The sequence below is a fragment of the Microcaecilia unicolor genome, chromosome 5, assembly GCF_901765095.1.
Source record: "Microcaecilia unicolor chromosome 5, aMicUni1.1, whole genome shotgun sequence".
NCBI lineage: Eukaryota > Metazoa > Chordata > Amphibia > Gymnophiona > Siphonopidae > Microcaecilia > Microcaecilia unicolor.
In genome coordinates, this window is record NC_044035.1 from 70,954,837 (window position 1) to 70,978,035 (window position 23,199).

The following is a 23,199-nucleotide window of genomic DNA, read 5'->3' on the forward strand; positions in this document are numbered from 1 at the left end:
GGGAGCTTCTGAAACAAAGGCTTTTAGGTATTTTCATATGTGGGAATAAGGCATTCTGTGCCGTTCTAATGCGTATATGCTATTTTGTCATTTCTAAAGCCCATCCACACTCCCTGCTGCTCGTCATTGCCCCCCTCCCCCCATCCCTTCAAACACAAAACTTCAAAGTGGGGAAGGGAGGAATAGGTGAGAATGAATGAAGGAGAGACAGAGAGGCTGGGTATGAGAAGGAGAAAGTCTTCAGGCACAGTAAAAAGGATAGGGAGGGGGGAATGGTTCAGGGGGAGCTTGGGAAAGATTGAGAAAGGGAGAGTGTGGAAGTTATATTATGTTGATGAAAAGTGGAAATTAAAAATTAACTGCACAGAGCCTATAAAATAAGATTTTTATTTAAAAATAACTGGAAGCATTCATATAAGTAATATACCGTCTGATTTTTTTTTCAGAAGCTGCAATTACATCAACATTTTCATAGTTTATAATCGTAGCAACTGGTGAGTATGAATTTTATGGGATTTTCTTATTGCATACTGAAAGCATATTTTCACTGTTTAAACTGCCCATGTGCTCAAGTTCAAAAACGTAAAGTGTTCATATTTTTGGTTTAAAAAAATGTAATGGCTCAATATACTTATCTTTAAGATACTAGAAAGTGTCAATCCAAAACCAGCAGAGACTAACTATATAATTGTTAACTTCATTTTCTTCAAACATAATGAAACTCATCATAAAAAGTACACAGTCAAATCAGGTAAACCGGAGCCAAGACAGATGCTGGAACGGTAGTGTCCTGGGAAGAAAACATTGACAGTGCTCCCCTGTCTAATCAGGGCTGAGTTAAACCATAGGCAAACTAGGCTCATGCCTAGGGCCCGAAAGTTCTGGGGCATGTTGCAATGATTTAATCTAACCTGTTTATGAAAAGCATTGTCTGCCTCTGATAGCTGTGTTCCTCAGTGACTCATGGGCCGATGATCAGAAGCAAACGCAGGCGCTAGAGGCTATTAGCACCATACTAGCGCCTGTGTTTGCTACCGCCCCATGATCAGAGCCCCCGAGGGTGTGAAACAACGCACTTGTGGGCTCTGAATGCAACTAGCATGCAAATGCATGTAAAACAGGTCTCTTAGCTCAAGTAACATGCAAATGCATGCTAAACATATTCCTCCCCAGTGACCAGCGAGCAGTGCGCCAAACGTTGGCATACTGTCCGCGGCAAACCCTACACCAGCTCGGAACTGGTGTTAGGGTTTGCAGACCATTGGGGAGGAATAGTGAGCCCTGTCCAGCATGCATTTGCATTAGCAGGGCCCCCATTTTCCCCAATGCAGCCCCCCACCCATAGGAGCAGGAACACAGACCCCCCCCCACCTCAAGCCAGAGACACAGGGGCTGGAAGTCCTGCAGTCCTCCAGTCCCCCCGACCCCCCCCCCCCCCCTGCGACACAAGTTCAGGTGGGGCTGGAGATCCGGTGGGATCAGCGGAGATCAGCAAGTACCTTCTGAGGGCAGCTGTAGGCAGATATGGAGGTCAGTACTTGGAGGGGACATGCCCTGCCCTGGCTTCCATGGACACAGGAACAAGGTCACCTCCCCTGGGAGACGGTGCAGGTCTTAGACAGCCAGCAACCTCACATTGCATTGTAATGTTCATGGACTGTTGTCTGACTAGGCCTACTCAGAATAACAGCAGACCATAACTGCCTTGTATGTGTTGGCAGGCTGCCTTGGGAGGGCGCTAACAAGACTCAGTTGATGTTGATACATACAAAATAGACATATGTCTCCACAATGTCCTAGGCAGGTGACAATTAGGGTTGCCAGATGGATTCAGAGTCACCTGACTAGGTTGATCCAGCTGGCCTGACCCTATTGCACACAGGGACTTTGCAATTGAGTTGAGAGGCAAAGAGGTCCACCGAGGGGGTGCCCCATACTCAGAAGATCTTTCAGGCAACACCCATGTTGAGTGACCATTCATGCGGCTGGATGACTCTGCTCAGTCTGTCGGCCAAGCTGTTGGATCTTCTCACCATGTAAGTGGCCTTGAGAAACATCCCATGCTGGACTGATGGCCTGACACAGTGGGCATGATCCGGTACCCCCTGCTTGTTGGTATAGTACACTGCAACCTGATTGTTTGAATGAGTACAATTTGGCTGGACTGTCAACCTCTGAAAGCCTTTAGAGCATTCCAGATTGCCCGTAGCTCCAGGAGGTTGATCTGAAGGTCTGATTCCTGAGCTGGCCAAGCATCCTGGGTGTGAACTGCATATTGTGAAGTACAGCAGCAGTGATATGGACAACCCTCCTGCCTTCTCCAGCAGCCACACAGCACAGACATAGACTGCAGGCAAACAGTAGCTTCAGAGATAGCCAGACAACCCAAAACACACCTACACAACAAATACTTTTTTTTTGTTACATTTGTACCCCACGCTTTCCCACTCATGGCAGGCTCAATGCGGCTTACATGGGGCAATGGAGGGTTAAGTGACTTGCCCAGAGTCACAAGGAGCTGCCTGTGCCTGAAGTGGGAATCGAACTCAGTTCCTCAGTTCCCCAGGACCAAAGTCCACCATCCTAACCACTAGGCCACTCCTCCACCTCTCATACTTTTTACACAGTAGAGTCAGGGAAGGGAGCAGTGGGTGGAGGGCAAAAGGTGATTGGGAATACAGAAATGGACACAAGTAGGATAGGGAGAGGCCAGACGATGTATGGCAGAGTAGCAAGGATAGGATGCAAATGAGCAGGCTGTATGTTGCACTGAAGGCATGCATCTGTCTAAATTCCTAATAGCATCACAACATGGCAACACAGTGTCTGAACCCTGGCTGCCATTGATTGAGAGTGCAAATTTTGATGCAGAATTCAAACGTCATCAGAACGCAGGCCATTTTCACACAGAAAAAAAACCCCATGCATGTACCATGTGGCTAACACACCTGGTTTCCTTAGGATTTGAACTCACCATCTCTGAACAACATGTCACTTGTTTTCACCATTAGGCCATCACAGTTGCTCTGGAGCTGTAGCTCATAGGCATCTGTACTGCTGCCTTAGGAAGAGAATGTATATATCTCTGAGTGAAAAAGTGTAGATATCTCTGTGGGACAGGTGACTACAGTCTGCAGACTCCAACAATGAGGTTCTCAGGAGTGAGAGAGCAACCAACCAACCAACCAATCTGTTCTACACTAGACTATAAGATGTCCTTCAATTTGGATTAGGATTGATTATTTTTAATCCACCTTTGTCCAAGGCGGTTTACAAAAATACATACATAAAATCATGTAAACACTTACGTGTTACCACTTGGCAAATGGTCTACAAGCAGTCTTTAATGTTCCAACGAGGGACCCGTAGCACTGCATAGGGTAGACATCCCAGATCTTGAGCCAGGTACAAATCTCCCTAGTAAGGGATATGAGGTCCAATACAAGTTGTAACAGTTGTTTATACTATGGCCCAATCACCAAAATTCCGAGCAGGACCCTAAACCCTCCAGCACATCTGAGGTCCTAAATATATTTGAAGCTCATCTAACCAGCAGTGAAGGTTTGGGGAAAAACATGCTGAAAAGCGCATTATACAGAATCATGCTTAAGCAGTGAACAATGTATGCGCAAGCAGTTATGCCTGCTCAGTGCAGGCCCACATATGTACAGCCATTTTCTGCACAATTAGGCATGATTCTATAACAGCACACATACATTTTCGACACACCCCTCTCATCGTGCGTCTTTTGCGGTTGTGTGCCTTGGAATATAGCGCATTACTTTCTAGAATACTTTCTAGAATACACATAAGGGAGATATGCGCATAAAGTCCAATTAGTGCTGATAATTGCTTGTTAATGGTCAGTTATCATTGCTGATTGCCTTGTTAACTAATTAACTTATGTGCACCAAGCAACAATGCACACAAATTTCGGCATGCATCTTTGGATGCCATTTATAGAATTTGGGGGTCACTATACAGAATAAAGGAATAAGTCAGTTACATGTGCAAATGCTAATTAGTGACTGTTAATGACAAATATTGGTACTTGTCTCCAATTAAGTGCTGATTTATCGCTAATTAGTTAATCATGTTACACATGTAACTGACTCTTTTCTATAACTGGGCATACAATTGCACACCTAACTTTAGGCTCCATTTATAGAATTTGGGGATGATTGACCTAGCAATCACTCCTCATTCCAGACCTTGCCTGAGTCCTCAGATGCTCTTCCTCACCTCACAGCTCAAGCCTCAGGTGCTCCTTTTCTGCCCCAACAGCTGCTGCTCATTTCCGATTCCACCTCTGGATTTGGGTCCGGGACAATTGCTGCTTCTCTTTCAGCCCAATTCTGAAATATAGTCACTCAGTTAAGCTGGCGCTTGTTTTTACAGCCCAATAAGAATATTCTTTAAGAATATTTATTTCACAATGTGTACATTGTGTGGATAATATTATAAGCAACTTGAACATGTAGAACAGTGTTTTTAAATACTCAAGTAGGTGCTTTTAAAATTGTCCTAGTGTATACATGCTTAACAGTAGGTGCCTAGAAAATATTTTTTTGTGATATATCTGTGTAGGTGTTCCTGGAGAGGAGAATGGGCTGAGTGGGAGCAGGATTGACACATGCATGCATTTTAGAAAATATGCACATGTGGCCATGCAGAATACTGTTGCCTGGGAACAGTTGTAACTTTGTCCAGGAGAATTTGAGGAGGCTATTTTATAAAGGCACAAAGGTGCATATGCACCTTCACAGTCTTAGGTGCCCTGTTATAAGATTACTGCCATGTGACTATGATTATAAAAATGTATGCAGTTCTCCAATGTTGGATCTCAGGCCTTTAAGAAACAATAATACATATGGGGCTGGTGTAACCATTAGGCAAGACTAGGCAGATGCCTAGAGCAGCAAAGATCAACTGCAGTCAAAGCAAAATAGTAAGTTCTGACAGCCACACAAACTTGAGGGTTCAACAATCTGTACTTTTACCTGCAGGAAGGGTGGGCAATTTTCAAATAACTCATTTGATTGTGCAAATGATTTTTGGAAATTGCCCTCATTATTTGTGTGTGTGTATGTGTGATATACATACACACACAAAAATAAATTCAACATTTGAAAGCATAATATTTCGGTGAGGAGAATCCAAGATGGCGATTTGAGGCAGATGCACCTGCAGTCGCTCCTCTGACGGTTTCAACTCGTTTTCCTCAATGCCTCCCAGCCCATGGTGTTCGATGGGCAAGCGGAGTGGGAAGGTTAGGGAGCTTCCCTCAACTCCCAATACAGTTCCAGCAATGAGGCAGATGACACTGGACTCTTTTGGAGTCTCTGCGATCCCCCCCGAAGACTTAGTCTCCTTCTGCCCAAACTGACTCTTTGGTGTCAGTAGCGTGAACGGTGCATCCTTGAGCCACTTCGAGCGTATGGGTCCACCACAGCCGTGGAGTGAGAACGCTGCCCATGCTTTTGCAGCCTGGGAGGCAAAGGCTTTGGAACCAGGTCTACAAGGAGGGAAGACATTGTCAGCAAAGGAGATCATAGACCCTGGGCGAGAGGCCATTATTGAATCAGCATTAAAGATATTGCCTTCTGGAATTGTGATTACTCTCTCCCAGGTTGAAAGTCAATCTCCCTCCCCTCTACCATCTCGGGGAATAACTAAACCAGCCTTAATGACTTTAGAGTCAATTTGGGATATTATTTATGACACGCATTCTTCCTTACTGACTGTGATAAGAGGAAACGCTAATGATATTAAGACTATTTCTGATGCGGTCTTGATTCAAGTGCACATAACTGCTCAGCAGTCCTCGAAGGTTGAATGTTTAGAATCTAGAATACAGACCTTGGAGAATGTAGAGGCTGTATCAATTAATGATAAGAATTTTCTACATCGACGTTTAGAATACCTGGAAAACCAGGTTAGAAGACTTAATTTGAGATTCCTCAACTTCCCCAGGTCACCTTTGATTTCTCCTTTGGAAATGGTTAAGAAATATCTAATTGAGGTCCTGGGGATGGCTGGAGAGTCATTACCTCCTATTAAACGAGCTTAATATATTTGGAGCTCAGGAAGATCTATTGGAGATCCCTCTCATAAATGAGAAGTGGACAATATCAATCTTACCTCCTTTTTGGAAACCTCGTTGAATGTGATTACACAGAGAACTACGTTGGTTACTTTTGCCTTGGAACCTGACCGAAATGCTGATTTGATACTTTCTATTAGACATTTCGAGATGCTCTTTTAGGGCTCAAAAGTGCTCATATTTCCAGATCTTTCAAGAGAAACACAGATGAGGCTTAAGGCCTTAGGACCCAATTTGGTTTTACGTTTTCCTTGTTTATGTTTTGTATTGTATGAAGGTAAACAATTTCAATTTTTTGACCCACAACAGCTAATTGATTTTCTAGAAGTTCAGGAGGAATTGAATGTCATAACTAATTCTTGAATGTATATAGCAGGCTAGAGACAGTAATTGGAGGGAACATCTACCTGTATTAGGAACTATATTTTCTAGATTATTTCTTATATCTTGAGTTCTTCATTTCCTGACTAGTGGACGAAAGATTGATGTATATTTTCCTAAAATATCTGTGTGATTTTTTAAATGTTTTCCGATTATCTCTGATATTGTTGAGATATGTATTTGAAAATTCAATTAAAAAAAGAAAGCATAATGTTTCCTGGGGGCAAATTAGGAGCTTGAATGTTAACGGGAGGGGGGCATAAGGCTACAAGTTCATCTAGGACGCTTATAAGGGTATTTTCATTAGTGTGTCTAAGTCGCACCTTGGACGTTTTGCACTAAATGCACCAAATCAGAATAGGAAATATACCCATCTTTGAAAAAATACCATTTTGAACAAGGTTTTGTGCTTTGTACGTTTATCTTTTTAGGCTATTTTCGAAAAAACACACAAGTTAAAAATGTACAAAATCGTGTCACTGGGATGTAGGAGGGGCCAGCAGAAATCCCAGTAGAGCAGTGGGGCGCCCTAGGCAGCACTGCTGTGAACTTTATATAAATGCTCCCAGGTACATATCTTACCGTTGCTCCCTTGTCTGCTGAGCCCCCCCAAAACCCATAACCCCCAACTGTACACCACTACAATAGCCTTCTTTCCTTTAACTTCAATTTAATTTGAAACAATTCTCTGTTTTCCCAATATTGCAGATTCCCATGTGGGATTGTGATGAAGAAAAAGGTCTACATCACAGAATTATGGAACAGTCTACGACTTTACATAGTATAAATAAACAGTTTTCTACACTGAATGTTCCAGATTCTGTGTTGCCAAATGTCATGCAAGATTCCTCTTATGGTTTAAAAATGCTGCCTTGTGCAGGTTTCCAACCAGTGCCCTGAGGTTAGGTTTCTTTTGTTAAGGAAATGATTGCTTAGATGTGCAAAAGGTAAAAAAACGCTTCTAACATGATATATATTATTATCAAACAAATGAAATTTTCACGTTGCACAGAGATAAATAATTAACCTTGCTGTATATGGCAGACAGTCCAATTGTCAGTTGCATGACACAGTGGTCACCAAAATTTTCAAAGTTGTTGTTGTTGAAAAACAGCTTCCACATGCCCACTGATGCTTTGTTGCCACACTCTCTTTGGATGCCCAGTGCAGCTGTACCAATGCTATTAGGGTTGTAAGCTAGTCTGATATAATTGTGCCTCCACTCACTGCATGCTGGCTTTTGTTTTCCCCTTTTATTGTTTCCTGTAATTGAGCAAATATTGCCTGTCCCAAGCATGTTTAAATTCTATCGTTGTTTGCAGATTAAAATGATATAAACAGAACCCAGAGTACTAATTAAGATTAATGGGACTTATTCACAGGACTTTTATCTTGGAAAGGGGCACATGGCAAGGCTGCCCAATGTCACCTCTGCTTTTTGCATTGACAGTAGAGCCCCTAGCAGAACGAATCAGGAGTAACAGGGGTGCTGATCTTGCTTTGGTAGTCATTTTACAAGGGCTGTTTGCGTTTGAGATGTATGTAAACCGGCACTTAAACATTTATGTCTAAGTTCCCATTTTACAAACCTGGATATGCCCGTCAAAAACCCAAATGCATGCAAATGGCAAGGTGGTATGGTCTGGGCATGTTTTGAGTGGGACTAGGGCGTGCCTGGAAAAATACACGTTTATTTCCCACTTTATAATGAGAATAAACGTTGGTGTCCTAACAGATCAACGTCAAGATTTACAACTACTACCAACTAAATTTAAGTTTTGGCAGACTACAGACCAGTTAGTCTGATCTCTATGCTAAGCAAATTAATGGAAATACTTGTAAAACGGAGAATAGTAAAGGTTTTGGAATCCAATGGATTATAGGACCTAAGGCAAAATGGTTTTACTAGAGGCAGGTCTTGTCATACAAATCTGATTACTTTTTTTGATTGAGTAACCAGAGAGTTGGAATGAGAAAGAGTGCCAGATATGGTGTACTTAGATTTTAGCAAACCTTTGAAACAGTTCCACATAGACAATTTATAAATAAACTGAGTGCCGTCAGTATGGGCCCAAAAGTGACTGACTGGGTTAGGAAATAGTTGAGTGGAAGACGACAAGAGAGCTGTGGTAAATAGAGCTCACTCTGAGAAAACGTATGCTACCAGTGGTGTGCTACATTGTTTGGTTCTTGGGTGGTACTTTTTAGCATTTCTGAAAGCGATATTGTGGAAGGGCTGTCTGGAAAGGTTTACTTCTTTGCACATGATACCAAAATCTGAGATAGGTTGTGGATGGTGGATAACAAGATTCATGCTAAAAAAATACAGGCTCATGCATTTGGGCTGCAAAAATCTGAGGGAGTAGTACAGTTTAGGGGGTGATGTACTTTTGTGCATGAAAGAGGAGTAGGACTTGGGTGTGATAGTATATGATGTTCCTTGTCATCAAGCAGATGAAGCCATTACATATGGGTTGTGTCCATCAACCAGCAGGGGGAGATAGAGAGCACTCAACTTTTCACAGTGCCTCATGGCCAGCTAGCTCCACTGCCTCTTCAGTATTCTCTATCTCCCCAACCAGGGTGGCTGCAGCTTCTTCGAGCTCCATCAAAAATCTGCCTGGGGGTGGCTCCTGGCTTACCAGTTGTTAGCCGGGGTGTTAGAGGCTATAGCAGCTTCACTTTGAAGGCACATAGGTCAGCCCTTTCCCTGCCTTACCCATGCCCCCGTGGATGTGGACATATTAGCTTGCTTTTCCTTGTCCTTTCCCACTCAGTGGATGCAGGCACATTGGTTCGCCTTTCCCTGCCTTTCCCACTTATCTGAGCCTCCGGAGTGTTTTTATTTACCTCTTTTGCCTCTTCTTTCCTCACAGCATTAAAAAAAAAAAATAATAATTAAAGTTGCGTCGCGCTTTAGCGCAGCGATCTTGGAATAGAGGTTTTTTCCTTGAGATTCTTCTGCAGGACCGGAGCTGTGATACTCGGTCTAGTGAGGTAAGAGTGTTTTCTGACTCCTCAGGGGTGGGCCCGCGATCGGGACGTTTTTGACGCGAACCGCCATTTTTGAATTTTACCGCCATTTTCGGCGATGACTGCGGAGACTGTAAAGCGCTGTTCTAAATGTGGCAAGCACAAATCAGCAGCGGGGCTCTCTAATTCGTGCTGTACAGACGGTAGAGCCGGCCCGAGCATGGCGAGCGGCGATCTTTTGTGCTCTGAGCTGGCAGCGGACGCCATTTTGGATTTTCCACATGGCGCGGCCTCCGTTGCGACGGAGAGCCCTGAATCTGCGGGGGGGGGGGGGGGGGGTCCTCTGAGTGAGGCTAATAATAGAGCTGATAGCCCTGGGCAGGATCCGGGTGGTCAGGGAGCGGTTTTCTCCCCTGATTTTGTTTTAATGTTGCATAGGGCGTACATGCTTAAAAGAGCTCTTCCACAGGGATCTTCGGACCCTCTGCCTGCCCCCCCCGGTGGATCCTGGCCTTTTGGAGTTGGCTTTGCCTGTTTCTTATCCTCCTGATAAACGCAGAAGGGCTAATTCCCCTTCTGAGTGTGGCGCACCCCTCTTTCCCCCCCCATGGTCGGGCTATGAGGATTCTGAGGGGTCTGGCAGAACTTCTTGGGCTGAGGAGCCAGAGTCGGGTGCAGAATTGCCACAGGACCTTGATGATCCGTCTGCGGTGAGGATTTTCCACCGCGAGGAGCTGCCAGCGCTTATTTCAGATGCCTTACAAGCATGGGCGTAGACTGGGGGGGGGCGAGGGGAGGCAATGCCCCCCCCAAACGGGCGCCGCCGCGCCCGTAGTTAAAAAAAAAAAACCAAGCAGGCAGGCACGCACTGCTCCTCTCCGTCCGCTTGGCTTCCCTGCCCTCTCTGTCTGCGTCCCGCCTTCCTCTGACGTCATTTCCTTTCGGGCGGGATGCAGAAAGAGAGGGCAGGGAAGCCAAGCGGACGGAGAGGAGCGTGTCCGTCTACCCGCTCTCATCCTCCCTCCCTCCGGCGCAGGCAGCAGTCTTTTTCAGCATTCCTGGCAGCGGTAGCGATGTACACGCTGCCTTCGGCTCTGCCCCAAAGCCTTCTCTTCAAGTTCCTGTTCCCGCATAGGTGGGAACAGGAACTTGAAGAGAAGGCTTCCGGGGCAGACTGAAGGCAGCGTGTACATCGCTACCGCTGCCAGGAACGCTGAAAAAGACTGCTGCCTGCGCCGGAGGGAGGGAGGAAGAGAGGGGGGTAGATGGAGTCACGATCTTGGACCTCGCGGGGGGGGGGGGGCAGCAGAAGGAAGATGGATGGAACTTGGGGGGGGGGCAGCAGAAGGAAAATGGATGGAACTGGGAGGGGTGGGGAGCAGATGGAAGATGGATGGGACTGGGAGGGGTGGGGAGCAGAGGGAAGGAGCAAGAGATGGTTGGGACTGGGAGGGGTGGGGAGCAGAGGGACGATGGATGGGACTGGGAGGGGTGGGGAGCAGAGGGATGGACCAGGAGATGGATGGGATTGGGAGAGGTCAGGCACAGCAGAGGGAAGGAGCAGAAGATGGATGGGACGGAGGGATGGTGAGCAGAGGGAAGGAACAGAAGATGGATGGGACTGGGAGGGTGGGGAGCAGAGGGAAGGAGCAAGAGATGGATGGGACTGGGATGGTGGGGAGCAGAGGGAAGCCTACTGGAAAGAAGACACTGCATAAAACAGAAGACACTGGGACCAAAGCGAATAGAAAAACTAAATGATCAGACAACAAAGGTAGATAAAAGTATTTTATTCAGAATTTATTAATTGAAATATGTCAGCTTTTTGAAATGTGCATCTGTGATATTTTGCCTGTAAATTTCAATTCCTTCCGCCATATTAGCATATTCATTTGCATATGTATATATGCAAATGAATATGCTAATATGCTCCGCCCATCCTTTGCCCCCCCAAATGAAACAGTCAAACTACGCCTATGCTTACAAGCCCTCTCGATTGAAGATCCTGGGAGTGGCACAGCCTCCTCTGTTAATCCAAGGATGGCTAGTACCAGAAAGCCTGCTCGAGCCTTTCCTTTGCATGACTCCATCCAAGAGCTTATTTCGGCTCAATGGGCTGACCCTGAGGGACCTTTGAAGGTTGCCAGGGCTATGGGGCAATTATACCCTCTGAGTGAGGAACATTTGGCTCGCTTTGCAATGCCTAAAGTGGATGCCCTGGTCACGGCTGTGACAAAGAGAACTACCCTCCCTGTTGAAGGAGGTGTTGCCCTGAAGGATATTCAAGACCGCAGGCTTGATTCAGCTCTGAAGCGGTCCTTTGATTTGGCAGGTCTCACTGTTCAGGCGTCTGCATGCAGTTGTTATGCTGCTAGAGCCTGCCTGGTTTGGTTACAGCAGGCAGTGGAACAGCCCGGTGATGGAGCAGAGACCTTATCTGTAGTGGCTCCGCGGATGGAGTCGGCCTTGTCCTTTTTGGCTGACACCCTTTATGATATGGTCAGAGCTTCGGCTAAACAAATGGCTGTAGCAGTGGCGGCTCGCCGCACTCTTTGGCTACGACATTGGGCGGCGGACATGGCCTCTAAGCAAAGGTTGGTGAAGTTGCCCTTTCAAGGCCTTCTCCTGTTTGATGAGGAGCTGGAAAACATTGTTAAATGCCTGGGGGATTCCAAACCTCAGCGCTTGCCCGAAGATAGGCCGAAGCCTTCCTCTAAGGGTCAGACGGTCTGCTCCTCTTACAGACCTCGCTTCCGTGAAGCTAGAAGGTACCGCCCGGGACGTGCTGCTGGGTTCACTTCGCGTGCCCGCTTTCAGCAGAGAAACTCCTTTCGCTCGAACAAATGTTCCGCAGCTGCCGGTTCAAGGCCTGGAGTTCATGGGCAACCCTCTCAATGATGGTGCGCCGGCCCCCTCCTCGTTTCCTGTCATCGGAGGAAGACTTTCCCTCTTTTTCGAGGAGTGGGCCAAAATCTCCGCAGATCAGTGGGTCTTAGACCTGATCAGAAACGGATACTACTACTACTACTACTACTTAACATTTCTAAAGCGCTGCTAGGGTTACGCAGTGCTGTACAATTTAACATGGAAGGACAGTCCCTGCTCAAGGAGCTTACAATCTAAGAGACAAATGTACAGTCAATCTGATAGGTCAGGCAGATTGGGGCAGTCTATAGAATAGAATTTGATGCCCCGGTGAGAGACGTGTTTGTGGAGTCCCGATGCGGATCTGCCGCCAAATGGGCGGCGGTAGAGGAGACTTTGCACAGTCTGTGCCAGATAGGGGCTGTGACCCCAGTGCCTCCCGCTGAACAAGGTTTAGGCCGCTACTCCATTTACTTTGTGGTGCCACAAAAAGGTGGGTCTTTTCGCCAGATCCTGGACTTAAAAGAGCTAAACAAGTCCTTAAGAGTGCGGCATTTTCACATGGAAACCCTGCGCTCCGTCATTGCGGCGGTATAGCCAGGAGAGTTTCTCACATCTCTGGACCTGAAAGAAGCTTACTTGCACATACCAATTTGGCCCCCGCACCAGAAGTTTCTGCGGTTTGCGGTGTTGGGAAAACATTTCCAGTTTCGGGCCTTGCCTTTTGGCCTCGCCACAGCTCCCCGAACCTTCTCCAAGGTAATGGTGGTAGTAGCTGCCTTTCTCAGGTGAGAGGGTATCCGGGTTCACCCGTACCTAGACGACTGGCTCATCAGAGCAGACTCAGAAAAAGAGAGTCACCTAGCTACAGCCAGAGTGGTTTCAGTACTTCAATCTCTGGGCTGGGTCGTCAATATGGCCAAACGTTACCTGACCCCCTCGCAATCTCTAGAATATTTGGGGGCCAGGTTCGACATAGCCTCGGGCTATGTGTTTCTTCCCGAGCAAAGGCAGTGCAAGCTTCAGAATCAGGTCCGTCTGCTCCTGAGGATGCCCCACCCACGAGCTTGGGACATTGTCCAGCTGTTGGGATCGATGACGGCCACCTTGGAAGTGGTGCCATGGGCAAGAGCGCACCTGAGACCTCTACAGTATTCTCTACTTCAACGATGGTCTCCAGTATCTCAGGATTATCAGTGCAGACTTTCTTGGCTCCCTGCGGCCCGCCTCAGTATGGAGTGGTGGCTCTCGGACAGCATGTTGCGGCGGGGAATGCCGCTGGCGCTCCCCGATTGGTGCCTAGTGGTGACAGATGCCAGCCTGAAGGGCTGGGGCGCACATTGCCAGGGGAAGCATGCCCGGGGTCTGTGGACGCCCGACGAGTCGGAGTGGTCTATCAACCGCCTGGAGTTGAAAGCGGTGTTTCTGGCTCTTCTGGCCTTTCAAGTGACCCTGGAAGGATTGGCTGTCCGAGTGATGTCGGACAACATGACAGCAGTGGCCTACATAAATCGACAAGGCGGCACTCGATGCAGAGCTCTAGCCGCGCAGGCCGAACAAATTTGCCACTGGGCCGAGCTGCATCTACAGTCCCTGTCAGCAGCTCACATTGCAGGTCAGAGCAACGTGCAAGCCGACTATCTAAGCAGGCATCAGATCGATCCAGCTGAGTGGGAACTAGCAGACAATGTATTCCTGCAGATATGTGCCAAATGGGGCAAGCCAGTGATGGATCTTATGGCGACCAGTTCCAATGCCAAAGTCCCTTGCTTCTTCAGCAGACGGAGGGATCCTCGCTCTGCCGGGTTGGATGCCTTTTGCTCAACCCTGGCCCCTGGGCTTGCTGTATGTCTTCCCTCCGTGGCCCTTGATAGGGCGAGTGGTCCTGCGGATTCGGCTGCATCCAGGAGAAGTGGTGCTCATCGCCCCGGATTGGCCCAGGAGGCCTTGGTATGCGGACCTCCGACAGATGCTGTTGGAGGCTCCCTTTCCGTTACCTCTGGTTCCACACCTGTTGTCACAGGGTCCGGTGGCCATGGAGGACGCCTGCCGCTTTGGTCTTATGGCATGGTGATTGAGAGGGCGCAATTGAGAGATAAAGGCTACTCAAATAAGCTAATTTCCACTCTGCTGCAGGCCCGTAAGCGCTCCACTTCCGTGGCTTATGCCAGGATTTGGCGCCAGTTTGAAGTCTGGTGTATTTCAAGAGCGCTTTCTCCATTGCGGGCTCCTGTCTCGCCGATTCTGGATTTTTTGCAGGATGGTGTACACAAAGGCTTGGCCTATAATTCCCTGCGGGTGCAAGTGGCAGCATTGGCCTCCCTGCGTGGCAAGGTTGAAGGCGTGTCCTTAGCTGCTCATCCAGATGTGGCACGGTTTCTTAGAGGGGTGCTTCGGCTCCGTCCTCCCGTGCGGGCACCTTGTCCAGCTTGGAACCTGGGGTTAGTATTGAAGGCCCTTCAGGGGGCTCCCTTTGAACCGCTTCGGCGTGCTTCAGAGAAAGATTTGACACTGAAGGCCGTCTTTTTAGTGGCCATTACCTCGGCGAGACGGGTGTCAGAGCTCCAGGCGCTGTCCTGTAGAGACCCTTTTCTGCAATTCTCAGAGTCAGGGCTCACGGATCGGACCGTGCCTTCCTTCATGCCTAAGGTGGTTTCAGCGTTTCACCTAAACCAGCCTGTTTTTCTTCCCTCCTTTGTTGAGGAGGAGTTTCCAGATTCATTTGGGCAGTTGCACCTTTTGGATGTGCGCAGGACTCTGTTGCAGTATCTGCGAATTACAAATTCTTTCAGGACCTCTGATCATCTTTTTGTGCTGTTTGCAGGTCCTCACAGAGGGTCTTCAGCGTCTAAAGCCACTATTGCCCGTTGGCTCAAAGAAGCTATCTTTTCAGCATATCTGCTGTCTGGCCGGGCTCCGCCTGAAGCCTTTAAGGCACTTTCCACAAGAACGATTTCCTCTTCCTGGGCGGAAACTGGAGCACTATCTCTTCATGAGATTTGCAGTGCTGCAACATGGGCTTCTAAGCTCTCTTTTGCCCGACATTACAGGCTGGATGTGGCTGCCAGGAGGGATGCGCGTTTTGGAGCACAGGTGCTAGCATGTGGTGTGGCTTGTTCCCACCCTATTTAGGGATTGCTTTGTTACATCCCATACGTAATGGCTTCATCTGCTTGATGACAAGGAAGTGAAAATTAGGTTCTTACCATGATAATTTTCTTTCCTTTAGTCATAGCAGATGAAGCCATGAGCCCTCCCTATATGATTGTCTGTATTGTAGTGATTCTGATTTTAGGTGCTGTTCTTGTTTCCTGAAGTTATATTCCTTCCTTGGGGAGTCGGAAAGCAGTCTTCAGGATTCTTGTTACAGTTAAAGGAGGATGAGTTCATTCCCTCCAGTTCATGTTTGGGAGGATGAGTTTATTCCCTCCAGGAGGATGCAAGTATTCCCTCCATTTATACAAAGTGGAGGACGAGTTTATTCCCTCCAGGAGGATGAGTTCATTCCCTCCTTTGTTGAGTTTTTGCCCTTGTTAAGGGGCCATCGTTCACTGTGAGGAAAGTTCATGTTATTCCCATTGCGGTTTGCCATACTGCTTTGGAAGCTTCAAATACTGAAGAGGCAGTGGAGCTAGCTGGCCATGAGGCACTGTGAAAAGTTGAGTGCTCTCTATCTCCCCCCGCTGGTTGATGGACACAACCTATACATAATGGCTTCATCTGCTATGACTAAAGGAAAGAAAATTAGCATGGTAAGAACCTAATTTTCCCATCTTAAGGTGATTAAACAGGTAGAAAAGGTGACGACAAAAGCTAGAAGGATGCTTGAATGCATAGGGAGAGGAATGACCAGCAGGAAAATGATAATACCCTTGGTGAGAGTTCATTTAGAGTACTTGTACAATTCTGGAGACTGCACCTTCAAAAAAATGTAAATAGTCAGTCCAGAGGGTGGCTACTAGAATAGTCAGTGGTTTTTGTCATTAAGTATATGAGGACAGATTAAAGATCTCAATATGTATGCTTTGGAAGAAAGATAGGAGAGGGGAGACGTGACAGCGATGTTTAAATGCTTCTGTGGCATAAATGCACAGGCGGCGAGTCTCTTTCAATTGAAAAGAAGCTCTGGAATGAGGGGGCATAGGATGATGGTGAAAGGGGACAGACTCAGGAGTAACCTGAGGAAACATTTCTGAACAGAAAAGGTGTTGAATTCATGGAACAGCCTCCTGGTGGAGGTGGTAGAGACAAAGACTCTATCTAAATTCAAACAAGCTTGGGACAAGCACATAGGATCTCTAAGGGAGAGGAAGGGATAGTAGATAGAGTGGATGGGCAGATTGAATTTTTTATTTATTTATTGCATTTGTATCACACATTTTCCCACCTCTTTGCAGGCTCAATGTGGCTTACAATACATCATGAATAGTGGAAATGCATGGTAAGATAGATATTTAGTATTACAGACAGATCTTGGGTGACATGATTATGATAAGACAAGATAGGAGTCTTACAAGCAGATATACTAAGTCTTTTCTGGATATATGTGGAGAGGAACTGGTTCAGATGTTGGTGTTATCCCATCTGGATTACTGTAATTCTCTTTATGTTGATTGAATGGCAAACTTCTACACAAATTACAAATGATACAGAATACTGCTGTGCAATTGGTTTTTCGCTTGAAGAAATATGATAGTATCACTCCATATATGAGGAAACGTCATTGGCTCTCTCTTGAGGAGCGTATTGTGTTTACAACTGTTGAATGACTTTTCATGTTTTGTACGATATTGCTTATTCAACTCTTTTCGGATTTTCTTTTTTCTTTCTTTCGGGTGTGTGGTAGCTTTTTATTAAAATTTCCAGCATTTAACGGTGTATTGGTTAAGCGCCATTTTGATGCTATGTTCTCTTTTCATGCAGTTTCTATCTGGAATGCATGGCCATCGTGCATTCGTTCAGAGGCGAACTATATATAGGCCATATGGTCTTTATCTGTCTTCATTTGTCTCTGTATGTTCTGTGGATACTGGTCTCTGTGACTTCACTGGGAAAATACACCTTTATATTTCTAAACATTGAATGGACTTCGTCGATGGAATCGCTAGCGTGACTTTGTAAAAGGAGCCCTGTTTGTACTTGAGGCAATGGATGATTTGAACCCTGTTCTCTCTGATTCACAGCCTGCTGCTCTAATCACTAGGCTGCTCCTCCACAAGTACTGGGGAAATTAGTACTCCGGGACATACAAGGCATCAGAATCAGGTTGCAGAAATCGAGAACTGTCCTAAAATCTCCCTTCTGGAAGTGGGTAATGTGGCTTCTCTTCCACGCTGAATTGATATGAAAACTCTTCTATCACTTTCCTTGACTTTTGGGCACCAGTCGGGACTGAAGATGCTTCTACTCCTTTCTCCCCTGGCTGTCTTGTTTGTATATTTTTTTAGATCATTTGCATGTGATTTTAGCATTACCTTTGAGGCACCAGCTGTAATACTAACATTTATTTTTATTTATTGGGATTTATTAACTGCCTTTATGAAGAGATTCAACCAAGCTGGTGTACAGTTGGTACACTGTAACTTAGACAAGTTCCTTATATCTTGATTAACTGTACAAAGAACTTGCCTTTAGTTTAGCCACCCATTTATTTATCGCAACTGACTTACAATTATGTTAACAGCATAACAATAGTAAAATGAACAAGTATAAACATAAATACAATGAAAAAGGAAAACTTGAAAACAGTAAATTGAAACCTAATAATAGGATTACCATGAGTGGAGGAGTGGCCTAGTAGTTAGGGTGGTGGACTTTGGTCCTGGGGAACTGAGGAACTGAGTTCGATTCCCACTTCAGGCACAGGCAGCTCCTTGTGACTCTGGGCAAGTCACTTAACCCTCCATTGCCCCAGGTACAAATAAGTACCTGTATACAATATGTAAGCCGCATTGAGCCTGCCATGAGTGGGAAAGTGCAGGATACAAATGTAATAAAAATAAATAAAATGAAACAGGATCAAAAATATACACATTGAACAGCACTGAAATTCAAATAACAGAGATATAATACAATGTAAGCATAATAGTGATGGAATATCTAATAAGCACACAATTAGAATTAGAACATTCGGGGGGCCTTTTACAGAGCGGTGCTAAGCCCAATGCAGTCTTACTGCATGCTAATCTGGAACTACCGCTGGTGGTAGCTCCAGCCCCGACGCACTCCATTTGCCACACTGGGGAAAATAGCTATTGTCTAGTGCGGCGCTAACCCAGCAGTAATCGAGCAGTGCCACGCGCTACCCGGTTACTACCAAGTTAGCATCGGAGCCCTTAACACCACCTCAGTGGGTGATGTTTTCTCTCTCTCACAGGGCCATGCGGTAGGTGAAATCTTACCACATGGCCATGCCGTTTTTTGGCCTTTTTACCCACTGCGGTAAAAAGGGTCGCAGCACTCTGCATTCACTCTGCAGCTCCTCAGTACCTCTCCACTCTCATCTCTCCCTACATTCCTCCCCGGGAACTCCGCTCACTGGGTAAATCTCTCTTATCTGCACTCTTGTCCTCCACTGCTAACTCCAGACTCCGTTCCTTTTATCTTGCTGCACCATATGCCTGGAATAGACTTCCTGAGCCGGTACGTCAAGCTCCATCTCTTGCCGTCTTCAAATCCAAGCTAAAAGCCCACCTTTTTGATGCTGCTTTTAATTCTTAACCCTTATTCACTTTGTTCAGAACCCTTATTTTATCATCCTCACTTTAATATTCTCTTATCTCTTCTTTGTTCTTGTCTGTCCTAATTAGATTGTAAGCTCTGTCGAGCAGGGACTGTCTCTTCATGTTCAAGTGTACAGCACTGCGTACGTCTAGTAGCGCTTTAGACATGATAAGTAGTAGTAGTAGTAGCACAGCAAAAATGGCCCCTGCTGCTAGCGCATTGCCTTTTTTTTAACCACAGCTTGGTAAAAGGACCCCTCAAATAACATGCTGTGATACTATTGTTTTTCTACAATACAGCTTACCATATAGCTGAGGGGCCAAATGCAGATATATAGATGGGAACAAGATGCTTGGTATAGAGTCAGTTGCGATAAATAAATGGGTGGCTAAACTAAAGGCAAGTTCTTTGTACAGTTAATCAAGATATAAGGAACTTGTCTAAGTTACAGTGTATGTAGCAAGCTAGTCCAAGTGCATTTAAATAGTTTAGGGCTCTTTTGCCAAGCTGTGGTAAGCACTAACACATGCTTACTGTAGATTAAAATGGTGTACTGCAGGGCAGGCTGGGCCTACAAAATAGGTGACAATATTAGCATTTGGTCATTAATGCAGAAAATAGAAAATCAGCCATTTTTCAGCCACAGCAAAAAGTGGCCAAAGTGCACAGGAAAGATCTGAGTAAGGGCATGCTATGGCCACTTTTTGCCACAACTTTGTAAAAGGCCCCCTAAATGTCAACACTCTTAAGTGCATAGATGTGCTAGCACTCATTAAACCTCTTTGATTGTAACCACAGAATGGCAGTATATCAAATTCCATCCCCTTTCCCTTTCCATTGGTGCACAGGCTATAAAACATACACTGAGGAACAAGATAAAATTCTTCACTGAATAAGTAAAACAATTCAGTCTAAAGTATAAATATATTCATAGTCACTATCATAGGATTTGATGGATGAGTGTATATCTAATCTAATATAAATTGATATTTATAGCTCCCCTCATCCCTGTGAAGGCTCAAAGTGAGTAGCAATTACAAATCAATAAAACGTACAGAACAAAATAAAAACATACATAAGTAAAAAAACATAAAATTTAATTCCTAAACCTATCAAATAAAAAAGTTTTCAAATCCCTTCAGAATAAATCATAAGAAAATTGGCATTTGAGATATAAAGGTAAATCATTCCTTACTTGAGGAGTCTAATATAAGAAAGAAGACTGTAAAAATGTATTAAATTTATTGCCTTTAAATGATGGGCTAACAAGGTCTATCCGATGTAATAATCGGCTAGAGTTTATCCCGGATGATTGCAGGATTAATTGAGAAACCTGAAGAGGTATTAGACCATGTCAGATCTTGTAAATTAAACAGCATGTTTGCCATGGCAGCCAGTGTAATTCCCTAAGCAACTTTTTTGTTATGGGAAGGTTAACCTGTCTTTCTTTATTATTTTTCTTTAATCCAACTTCCCTTGGAATAGTATCTTGGATCTTGATCTTGTGGGCTATTTAGTCAGGTGTATACCTGTGACTTTATTATTATTTTTTTTAAATATTTCCTTGTATTGTCTGTGTATATACCCTGGCGATTTTCTTTCAAAGATGTTTTTCTGTCTTTGTAAACTTTAATTGTATAAATAAAAAATAAAACAAAAATCATACAAGCTGCAGTATTTTGCAGAAACTGCAAATGATTCCTTAACTTAGTCTATATTCCTAGATACAAGACATTGCAATAATATAATTGACTGTCAGGTTCTCAGGTTCAGAGCCCGCAGGGCCAGGCTCTGGAGCAAACGTGAGCCCTTGGGCTGCTGACGAGGAGCGACAGCAGCAGGCAAAACCCAGCACCCAACGCTGGGCAAGCACACCGACACCAGCAGGGACTGCAGGCACCGCCCAGCGAGCCGGAACACACGGACTGGAACACTGGACTGGAATCCCCCGGACTGGAGGACACTGGACTGGAATCCCCCGGACTGGAGGACACAGGACTGGAACACTGGACTGGAGCACACCGGACTGGTCCACACAGCTTCACCTGCACTTAGCTACTAAGCCTCCCAGGAGTTGAGCTCCTGGGTTCGAGTAGCCGGCAGGACTTACTGGACGACACAGGGACCAGGACTAGAACAAGCTGTAACTGAGGTGCGCCTAACTCCTAAACTGACCAAAAGTGTTCCTAAGCCCGGCACCAACAGAAGAGCTCCTAAGCCCTCCACTAACAGCAGTGCTCCTAACAGAAACTAACAGGGGTGCCCCTACGCCCTACACTAACAGAAGTGCAGGGAAGCCACAAGGTAAAAGGAAGGGAAGACAAACACCAGACCTAACACTGGTGCTTCCTAAGCACCAAGCTGCAGCAACTAAACACGGGTACTCACCCCGGTGCTTCCTAAGCACCAAGCTACAGCAGCTAAACACAGGTCATGAGGAAAAGCGGGGAAGACACAAGGAAACAAGCAGGAAAGCCAAATACCCAAACAACAAAGGTGCTTCCTAAGCACTTACTAGCAAGGGTGCTCCCAGCACCAAACTCCAGCACTGCACTAACAGCAGTGCTACTCACCGTAACAAAAGGGAAAGCAGGGGAGCCAAAGGGAAAAACAGGGAAGTCAAACACACAAGTCACCAGTGCACACTGCACTAAACTAACCTGGACCTAAAGCAAGTAGCCAGAAGCAAACGTTGCGAAGGCCCTGAAGGCAAAGTTGCCAGCTGGGAAAAATTTTCCCAGGCCAAAACGAGCTGTAAACCCGCCCAAAAACCGCCCGTAGCCAATCCCTGTCTCCCGCGTCACCGAACCCCGCCCCCGTGTCACCAACCCCGCCCCTCATCACCTAACCCCGCCCCCTGCATCACTAACCCCGCCCCCTACGTCATCCCTGACGTCAACCCCGCCCCTGAAAGGCTTCTATTGGTCCAATTTGGACCAATAGAAGCCCCGGAAAAGCTTCTATTGGATTGAATTGGACCAATAGAAGCCCCGGAAAAAACCACTGAACTCGCACAGTGGCGACGGGAAAACCGCCCAAAAACCGCATCCCGTGGCCGGTGAAATTTTCCCGCCGCCACTGGCGAAAACCTGCCCAATTGGGCGGTAAAACCGCCCACCTGGCAACTTTGCCTGAAGGAAAGAACACCACTTCCTTATCAAGGCCCTCCCAGATGATGTCACTCTCCTTAGAGCCAGGCAGAACACACTGAAACCCCGAGAGGCCCAACCCACATCAATGCAGCACCAAGAAGCTCTTGAAGCCAGTACACCCAGGGAGAGGTAGAGCAACTCAGTCCACACCCACAGCTGCAGTGAAGTGAAACAATTAGCCCCATTCTGGCAGCAGCTGGTACAGAGAGAGAGAGAGCTAGCTCAAACAGGGCAGAAAAACGGAACAGAAGCCAGCTAAAAAGCTGACCCCCAGGCAAAAGGTAAGTTTGAGAGGGGTTCTGACCACAATCATAACATTGACCCACTGTAAAGCTCTGAACTAGCAATTTGAAATAATACTCTCACAGATCGAATTATCTATCTGTGGTTGAAAAGACAATTTTGTATCTAATATCATACTTAATACTCTAACGCCTATGTTTACTAAAGTGCACTGTAGGCGCGTCAGCGTTTTTAAGATGCATAAATAGTTTACACGCATTAAACGCTAATGCGCCCATAGAAATGTATAGGCCCTGCTGCAGATAACTTGAGCTCAGCTTTAGTAAACAAACCCCTTGATGACCGTTCAACCTTTAGTTTATCATATTGTCCTATATGGATATCATCTGGTAGACTGCCTACTTGATTAATGAGCCAGAGAACCTTTGACATATTTGCATTTAATTTCAACATCTTAGAAATAGCCTTGCTACTGTGCGCCAGGTATGCTGATTGTTACCCAGTATTTCACAAAAACATCTTCACTTGTGATTTATCGTAATAAAGATTATTTTTAACAATGTCCCATAGTTGGAAATCAGTTGATATAATGATAAAACAAATACCTTCATTTCTTTTTGTTATAAATAATTGTATTATTAGTGGAGCAATATAAGGAAATTGAAATAGAATTTAATCTACTGTTAAATCATTTAGGGCCCTGTTTACTAAGGCGCGCTAGCATTTTTAGCGGCTTAGTAAACAGGGTGCTTAATATTA

General features: G+C 45.7%; 1 protein-coding gene across 3 annotated transcripts in view; it reads left to right on the plus strand.

Annotated features, from left to right (window-relative positions):
* The window catches only part of LRRC27 (leucine rich repeat containing 27), a 253,824-nt gene that overhangs the window by 25,585 nt on the left and 205,040 nt on the right, over positions 1 to 23,199 (plus strand). For all 3 annotated transcript variants that reach the window (XM_030202987.1, XM_030202988.1, XM_030202986.1), the window contains one exon: positions 447 to 494. The gene's annotated coding sequence lies outside the window, so the exon portion shown is untranslated. The remainder of the gene's footprint in view (positions 1 to 446; positions 495 to 23,199) is intronic.